This window comes from Aquarana catesbeiana, linkage group LG04, assembly GCF_042186555.1.
Source record: "Aquarana catesbeiana isolate 2022-GZ linkage group LG04, ASM4218655v1, whole genome shotgun sequence".
NCBI classification, from domain to species: domain Eukaryota; kingdom Metazoa; phylum Chordata; class Amphibia; order Anura; family Ranidae; genus Aquarana; species Aquarana catesbeiana.
The window spans coordinates 344,989,061-344,998,723 of record NC_133327.1 but is presented as its reverse complement, the minus strand read 5'-3'; the positions used below and the strand labels follow the sequence as shown (position 1 = coordinate 344,998,723).

The 9,663-nt window shown below is 42.3% G+C and overlaps 1 long non-coding RNA gene across 1 annotated transcript; it reads left to right on the top strand.

Moving 5' to 3' along the window:
* Window positions 1–1,192: 1,192 nt before the first annotated feature.
* On the top strand, window positions 1,193–9,008 carry LOC141140121 (uncharacterized). Its single transcript, XR_012243896.1, has 2 exons — window positions 1,193–1,516; window positions 8,796–9,008. It is a non-coding gene; the product is annotated as an uncharacterized lncRNA (long non-coding RNA).
* The last annotated feature ends 655 nt before the right edge of the window (window positions 9,009–9,663 follow it).

The following is a 9,663-nucleotide window of genomic DNA, read 5'->3' as shown; positions in this document are numbered from 1 at the left end:
CGACCACTTCCTTGCTATAGAAGCTGAGGTTAAAGGTGATGGACTGGCCAACCATGTCTCCAGACCTGCCCTGTGGGGCATCCTCAAACGGAAGGTGAAGGAGCGCAAGGTCTCTGACATCCACCAGCTCCGTGATGTGGTCATGGAGGAGTGGAAGAGGACTCCAGTGGCAACCTGTGAAGTTCTGGTGAACTCCATGCCCAAGAGGGTTAAAGCAGGGCTGGAAAATAATGATGGCCACACAAAATATTGACACTGTGAGCCCAATTTGGACGGTTTCACTTAGGGGTGTACTCAGTTTTGTTTCCAGCGGTTTAGACATTAATGGCTGTGTGTTGAGTTATTTTGAGGGGACAGCAAATTTACACTGTTATACAAGCTGTACACTCACTACTTTACATTGTAGCAAAGTGTCATGATATAAAAAAATATTTACAAAAATGTAAGGGGTGTATTCACTTTTGTGAGATACTGTATGTGCATAGATAATATGTAAAGATCCATGATAGGGCAGAGAGTTCACCGTGTCCACCAGCATGTAAAGGCAAAAACGTTTTTGACATATCCTAACAGACTAAAGGCTGTAATTAAAGCAAAATGTGGTTCAACAAAATACTGACACAAGGGGGTGATCCTTTTTTCCAACTTGGTGATTCCGTTTTTGAATTTATTTTTTCTAACAAGTTGGTGATCGTTCACTTTGATGTTGTAAGCTGCATTGAGTAAATATGGCTGGATAAAACAAAAACTGTGTCTGTCTTCATTTCAGGCAGCAAAGCAACAAAATGTGATTATTTTAAAGGGGGGTGATTCTTTTCTATACCAACTGTGGCTATCAGTATTTTAAGCCTATGTGTATGAGCTATTACATACATTTTGTCATAAGGCACTTAAGGCGGAAATTCACCCTAAAGGGGAAGTTCTTGTTTACGCCCTCTTCCCCCCCCCCCCCCCCCCCCTCCTCCTCTTCTACTTTTGACACTTTTTTGGGGGAGGGGAAAAGGGGGCAGCGATTCCACCGACAGTTAATTCTCCGCCATAATGACCACCCCCCCTCCCCAGACCTGCATTCTTCTGGGACACCTTTATAGGACCCAGGTGGCAATGGGGGTCATTCACAAAGCGCAGCACGGCGGGAAGCCAACTGTGAAGCTGCAAAGGATCACAGCTGACTTCTCACAGTTAATATGCCGGTGTCAGTGACCTGAAGAACTGGCCCAGATGAGGGCGGCGCTGAACCCTGGACAGGTGAATGTCCTTTTAAATAAAAGTCAGCAGCTCTGGTATTTGTAGGTGCTGACTTCTATCATTTTTTTTTTTTTTTAAACCGGGTGAAGAACTAATGTATTCAGCTGTCTGATGTATATGTTACAACTGACATCTACATTTTCTATTCTTAAAGCTGGTAAACGGATACAAATATGACATGAATGTGGAAGTTCGCCGAACAACATGCAGAAAACCAACTACGGATGATAATGGGTGTCCATTTCATGAAGAACCCACCCTTGCTGAGGTATTGTGCACTGATGAGGAATTATCTCATACACTTCACATAAGAGTTGCTGTACATGTTAAAACATTTTATTTGGCTAAGCATTTATCAGAAATGTTTAGTACAAGACAGACTGGATATTCATAGACCCTGGGTTATAGGCTGATACTTTCAGGTAGTTGAAAGCTGGCAAAGCTTGATGTACGCGATTTCTGGCCTCCCCCTATAACTGTACCCCACTTTGTAAGACCTTGTGTGTTTTGTTTTTTTTTTTCCCTTCTGTCCGTAGGTGATAAACCGTTTTTTTACCCTTATGGAGAAGTCTCTATGCTTAACCAGTTCTTATTTCTGTGAAATTCCTCAATTCAGCAAGTCTTCACTGCTATTGATAGCAATTAAAGCGGTGTATCCAGGTTCGTGCAGCCTTGTAATACCTTCGGAACCATACCTGGACCTTATTCTGTAGGGACAACCTATAATGTTGCTTTGGGAACTGGTACCTGCTTGGGCGCTCATCCTGGCAGTAAGTGCAAAGGGCTGTGGTCCATTACTATTGTTCCTAGACCCTGAAGACCTCTCCAGGGGTATGCCCTCTGTAACAGCAAAGCTGTGACCCATATGCGGACCAGCGGTGTAGAAAGGTAAGACAAGTTTGTAGCCTAATAGCAAATATGAGGCTTTAAAGTGGAATTCCAGACTTAACCCTAACTACTCCTAGAACTGTCCCCTATCCCTCCTAACAACTATGCTTTCTACCCTTTGTAAGAAAGATCTGTATACTTGCCTATTTTCACTGCAGGAGAGAGGAAGGAATGCTCTGACAATGGCTAGTGAGGCTGGGTTCACACTAGAACATGCAGCGACTCACAACAGGAGTCCAGTGCATCTCCATTCACCATTTTGGCTCCGATTTCAGCCTGAATTTTGGGCTGAATTCGGACCTGAAACGAACCAAAAGATGCCCAAGGCTCCTGTGCAATTTGCACTGGAGCTGCTGCGGAGATGAGTGAACCGGCTCCATATAGAGCCGGTCACAATCTCCTGTTATACAAATTGGATGCGGAGAAATCCACATCCAATTCGCATAGGTGAGAGCCCAGCCTAAAGCTTGAAATTATTATATCACCCATAGGCTTCAATGGCCCATTCATTGTCTGCATTCTTCTTCTCCCCTGCAGCCGCGCTGGCTGACACAGGGGAGTGTTACATGACCGGAGTGGCCTGAAAATAGGTGAGTATATGTATATTTCAAACACAGGTTAGAAGGCATAGGTGTTAGGAAGGGGATGGGAATAGTTCTAAGAGGAGTTAAGGTAAAGCCAAAAATTCCACTTTAATATCTCCATTACTTACAATATACTTACTAGGGTCTCCTGAATAGTGTTCTAATTTTACCTTAAAAACTCAGGAATTCAGGAATATATTTTAAACTTTCAAACTTTGGCAGTAAAAATTCCACCGTCCTGAGCTTAGTCTCAGGTGAATGACTAGGTGTCGCAGCACACCAAAGGCCACACCATTACCATGTCCAACAAGAGCTTTTATACGTTACTCAGGTGCTTCCTTCTGCCATTTTGCCACGTGGACAGTCAACACCAGGGCTGCTGTGTATCTTTCTCCAGACATGCTTGCCCCATTTTTCCACACCCTACTTCTTGAGTACCCCACAGGGGAATACACTTATTGATGGCAATATTGGTAACCGGGTGCAAAATTTTTCTGCAACTATTTGCTTTAAGGCAGCCATTCCTTTCCAGAGCCTGAACCTGAGTCAGGAGTGGAAGTTTATGTCCATACACGCAGCATCTTATGGCCATAAGCATGGTCAAGTGAAGCTGCTTGTAAAAGATGCATATCTCATATGTCCTTCAAGGTGAGGGCCTCTTGGTGATGCATTTGAGAAGTTCATAAAGGATATCACAGGAGGAAAGGCTTCTTTTAACAGCCGAAGGCTCCAAAACCCCCTTTTTCGGGCATGTCTACCTCCTCAAAATGCAGAGAACCCCATCTCTGTCCTCCCAGGCTTCATCTTTAATTCAAAATGTAGTCCTCCTTTTTGGCACAGGCCACAAGACACAAAGCCCACTAACTCTACAACGATGAAGAGCACCCTCTGTCACAAGAGTTGGGGGACTTCTGTTTGCATTCCCCTGAGTCACAGATATCCCAGACCTATGGGTTCCATGTGTGGTTTCAAAGGGGTACAAAAGGGTTTCAAACTCTACCCCCTTATCATTTTCTTCACTCAAACCATCCAAAATCTGCCTAAGGACAGTAAGATTTAGATTGGCCTGAATCCTTTCATGTCCCAAGGACTGGTTGTTTTTTATCCCTCTGAAGGACAGGTGCAAAATCCAATGAAAACCAATGGGGGGGAGATTATTTAACCTATCCTAATCAACACTCCCCCCATCCCCTTCCTCAGGGACACTTAATTAGGGTGCAATTGGGCAATGCTACAGCAATGGCCTACAGTGCCTTGCAAAAGTATTCACCCCCCTTGGCATTTTTGTTACCTCACAACCTGGAATTAACATGGATTGTTTGAGGATTTGCATCATTTAATTTACAGAACATGCCCACAACTTTGAAGATTTTTTTTTTTTTTTTTATTGTGAAGCAAACAACAAATAGGACAAAATGACAGAAAAAAAGGCAATGTGCATAACTATTCACCCCCTAAAGTCAATAGTTTGTAGAGCCACCTTTTGCGGCTATCACAGCTCCAAGTCACTTTGGATAAGTCTCTATAAGCTTGCCACATCTTACCACTGGGATTTTTGCCCATTCCTCCTTGCAAAACTGCTCCAGCTCCTTCAAGCTGGATGGTTTGCACTTGTGAACAGCAATCTTTAAGTCTGACCACAGATTTTCTATTGGATTGAGGTCTGGGCTTTAACTAGGCCATTCCAACACATTTACACGTTTCCCCTTAAACTACTCAAGTGTTGCTTTAGCGGTATGTTTAGGGTCATTGTCCTGCTGGAAGGTGAACCTCCATCCTAGCCTCAAATCACACAGAGTGGTACAGGTTTTGCTCAAGAATATCTCTGTATTTAGCACCATCCATCTTTCCCTCAACTCTGACCAGTTTCCCAGTCCCGACTGCTGAAAAACATCCCCACAGCATGATGCTGCCACCACCATGTTTCAGTGGTGTTCTTTGAGTGATGTGTTGGGTTTGCGCCAGACATAGCATTTTCTTTGGCCAAAAAGTTCAATTTTAGTCTCCTAAGACCAGAGCACCTTTCTCCATACATTTTGGAAGTCTCCCACATGCCTTTTTTGCAACTAAAAATGTGCCATTTTGTTTTTTGCTGAAAGTGATGGCTTTCTTCTGGCCACTCTGCCATAAAGCCCAACTCTATGGAGCTTACGGCTTATTGTCGTCCTATGTACAGATACTCCAGTCTCTGCTGTGGAACTCTGCAGCTCCTCCAGGGTGACCTTAGGTCTCTGTGCTGCCTTTCTGATGAATGCCCTTCTTGCCCGGTCCGTGAGTTTTGGTGTGCGGCCGTCTCTTGGCAGGTTTGCTGTTGTGCCATGTTCTTTCCATTTGGTTATGATAGATTTGAATGTGCTCCTAGGGATCATCAAAGATTTGGATATTTTTTTTATAACCTAACCCTGACTTGTACTTCTAAACAACATTTGTAACTTGTTTGGTTAGTGGTGCCTCGTGCTTAGGTGTTGCAGTCTCTGGGGCCTTTCAAAAAGGTGTGTGTATATGTAATGACAGATCATGTGATACTTAGATTGAACACAGGTGGACATCATTTCACTAATTTTATGACTTCTGAAGGTAATTGGTTGCACAAGAGCTTTTTATGGGCTTCATAACAAAGGGGGTGAATACATACGCACATGCCAATTATCAGTTTTTTAATTATGAAAAATAGTTTTATGTATATATTTTTCTAATTTTACGTCACCAACTTACACTATTGTGTTCTGATCCATCACATATAATTCAGATTAGGAAAAACATTGAACTGAAGGCTGTAATGTAACAAAATAGATAAAAAGCCCCAAGGGGGGGGTGAATACTTTTGCAAGGCACTGTATATACCAAGAGTTAGACAGCCTTGATGGAAGTTAGTCTGATCATCTCATCTCCTGGGTAGAAAAATGCTGTGATCTTTACTGTTCACATCCAGGTTCTGGTCATTTGGAAGGTGGTTTTCCTCAGCCATCACTGCCTGAATCAAGGGGAATGGTCCCTTCATCCTGTCCTTTATCCCATCTGTCCCAACATCTTCAATCTCTTATGTCAGAAATGGGGCACTCCAGCTCTGGACATCCTGGCATCCAGATTCAACAACTAGTTATCTGTTTGTGGCCCGGACCAAGGATCCTTTAACACTGGCATTGAATGCTTTGGTACTTTAACCACTTCAGCCCCGGAAGATTTGGCTGCTCAATGAGCAGGCCATTTTTTGCGCTACGGCACTACGTCGCTTTAACTGACAATTGTGCGGTCGTGCGACGCTGTACCCAAACAAAATTGACGTCTTTTTTTTTTTTTTCTTACCAAAAATAGAGCTTTTTTTTGGTGATATTTGATCACCTCTGCGTTTTTTATTTTTTGCGCTATAAACAAAAGAAGAGCGTTAATTTTGAAAAAAAGACAATCTTTTTTTACTTTTTGCTACAATAAATATCCCACTTTTTTCCAAAAAACTAATTTTTTCCTCGGTTTAGGCCTATATGTATTCTACATATTTTTGGTAAAAAAAAATCGCAAAAAGTGTAGATTGATTGGTTTGCGCAAAAGTTATAGCATCTACAAAATAGGGGATAGATTTATGGCATTTTTATTTATTTTTTTACTAGCAATGGCGGTGATCTGCGATTTTTTTTTTTTTTTTTTTTTTTTTTTTTTTTTTTTTTTTTTTTTTTTATCGGGACTGTGATATTGCAAATAGGATACTTTTGACACATTTTTTGGGATGATTGACAATTATACAGCGATCAGTGCTATAAAAATGCACTGATTACTGTATAAATGTCACTGGTAGATCAAGGGGTTAACTGTGTTTCCTCACTGTGTTCTAACTAGGGGGGTGGGACTGTCTAGGAGGAGAGAGAGATCGGTGTTCTTACTTAGTATGAACACATGATCTGTCTCTACTCCCCTGAAAGAACCGGGATTTGTGTGTTTTTACACAAACAGATCCCAGTTCTCACTCTGTCACGAGCGATCTCAGGTGCCCGGTGGTCATCGCATCGGCTCCGTGCACATGCTATGTGCGCCCCTAGTGGCCAAAAGGAAAAGCGACGCAAGGTAACGTCTATTTTGCCCAGACAAGCTAACCTGCCGCAGTAAAGCTGCGGCGGCTGGTCCAGGAGTGGTTACTGGCCTCCGTTCAGGATGAAGAATAATTCCAGGTGTGAATATTTTATATATGCTTTCCTTGGTCCAGCTTGTACTAATGTCGCTGCTTATACCATATGTGGCCAATCTCACTGGAAGTCACTGCAGTATCCTTACTCCAGTGATCTCCACTTGCTTCTGGGTCCCGTGCTGGCAGAGGCATGATGGGACTTGTAGTTCCGCAAGAGCTGGAGGACCACAGGTTGAGCACCCATGCATTAAGGGAACTCCCCTTGGGTGATACGCCCTGCAAAGTGGCCTTCTTGGTGGCTATCACATCTGTCAGAGTTAGGGGCTCTCCCTTTTTTTTTTTTTTTTTTTTTTTTTTTTCTGAGGAGCCATTCATAATTCTACACAAGAATAAAATGTTCTGGTGTCCAAGGCTCTTCTTACTACCCTATGTAGAATACACCTTCCACTTCATTGTTTGTGCCCTGCTCCAAAGTAGCCCAAAGAAATTGCTCTAAAAGCCACAGCCTATATTTGGAAAACTGACTTTTTGTCTTGCTAACATGGTCTTGAAAGGGACACCCTGCTTTCAAGTCCACTATTGCTAGATGGATAAGACCACTCCTTGTAGGAGCTTGCACTCTAAAGGATAAGGTACCTCCGTTACCCTTACATACTTATTACAACAGATGGGTGGGGGTTTCACGGGCATTCTGACACCAAACATCTGTTGCACACCTCATCCAAGTTCTGCTAGGTGGATTTTTTCTGCGGTTGCAGTTTTCACCCTTGTATGTTTTTTGTTGGGCCTGTTTGCATGTTGCCCATCCCTCTGATACATCGCTTGGAGATGTGCTAGGGTCTATAGATATCCAATCTGTGTCCTGTACTGTGCAAAAGGATTTTTGACATACCTTTTAAATTATAGATCTGGAAAATCAATACAGGGGACAGACCACCTCATTTTTGTTCCTGAGATTCTCTGCATTGCTTGCTAAAAGATCTCATGAAGTAGAGTAAGGTTAAAGAAGTACGCCCAGGGGAATGTCCGAAAAACCTTTACCATGTCCAATCACCTGAAGGTAACAGCCTTTTTTACCCAGGGTCTATGAATATTCTGCCTGCGTCCTGTAATATATTCCAAGATATGGAAATTACACATAGTAAAAATTCTTCTTTTAGTTAGTGATTGCAAAGGCTCGTGTTTTTTTTTTTTTTTTTTTTTTCTTTTTAAAAAAAAAAAAAACATTCTACTTACCTCCTCTGTGCAGTTTGTTTTGCACAGAGCAGCCTGGATCCTCCTCTTCTCTGGTCCCTCTTTGATGCCCCTTAGCCAGCAGCTTGCTACAGGGGTCACCCAAGTCAAGTCAGAGCTCCGTGTATCCATTGAGACGTGGAGCCCGACCTGGTCCCGCCCCCTCTCTTCCCTGATTGGCTGGCTGACAGCCACGGGTGCCAATAGTGCCACTTCTCTGTCTCAGCCAATCAGGAGGAGTGTACTGGATGGCTGAGGGGATCGGAGAGGAGAGAGGAGCTCAGGTGGGTATTTGGGGGGGGGGGGGGGGGGGGCTGCTACACACAGGTTTTTTTAATCTTAATGCTATGAGATATGCATGCATTAAGATGAAAAACCTGCCTTTACAACTCCTTTTTTAAATCATGCCTCCATTTAGAAAAAGCATTAAAGCCCTTATCCGGGAGGGTGTGAAGCACATGATAAAAGGTCAGTGACCAAGATGTAGTGTTGTCCCTGCTTTGATCTTGGATTGGTTGTGCAGGCAATCAAAATTAAACTTATAAAAACCACCAAACAAATTTGGAGATGTTACCCATAGTGACAGATAGGCTTCTAGTTTAAATATCTAGAAATAATCTAGGAAAATTTGTGTATTTGTTTATACAGTAAATGTTCTTTAAATCCACAATTAAGCAGTTCTTACATTTTTGTATTAAGCAGCAATTTACCTTGTCTTGCAGGCTAAAATGTGCCACTTCATAGTGGTGAATCGTAAGTGGGCATCACAAATTTTCATGGATACCTTGAAATGCCAATAAATCTGCTGTCTTCCAGGATATTGAAATCTAAACTTTTAAATGTTTTACAAAGTAGCAAAATGTAGGAATTCTGAACAGGTTTTATCCTTGCATATTTAACTTTTGGGATTAATAAAGTTTCTTTACAACTGCTTAGATATGTGTGCTTATTAAAAATGGTCAGTGTGAAAAAAAAATATTTTTAATAGAAAAAAAATGTGAGTACATAAGCCTCCAAAAAAAATTACAACTTGGAAATGGTCTCTGGTAGCAGTAAGGAAACAAACCCATTAATCCTTTTCCTGCTGGAGAGTTTTTCTTTTTTTTTTTATGCACACACCTTAAAATGCGCTTTTTTGGCCTGACGAGTACTTGGTGCATTTCTACTTTTGCGCCTGAATTGGGATAACGCCTAATTTATAGTTATTTATTCTCATTCACATAGCATAACAACGCAAAACATTTAAATATGGCTTACCTTTTGCTGTGAGAAATCCTACTTTAGTACTCCTTTACGTGCTCCTGCTCCTCATGTGCAAGTGTTTTGGCTTTGCAATAGGTTTCCCAGGCCCACACACTGCATCCTGGGAGAAGGACTAGATATTTACAAAGGGCTCCAACAGAGCAAGAAGCAACTAGGGAGGGTGGCAGAGGTGATTATCAGCAGGTGGGGGGGCTCTTAAACAGAACCACAGGTTAAAATTCACAGTGTGTCTGGATCAAACTAACTTTTAATTGTGAAACAATGCGGCCTCTATGTTCTGTAATGGCTGTTGTGTTGTCTCTGTGTTGCGGCACCAGTACAGACAAC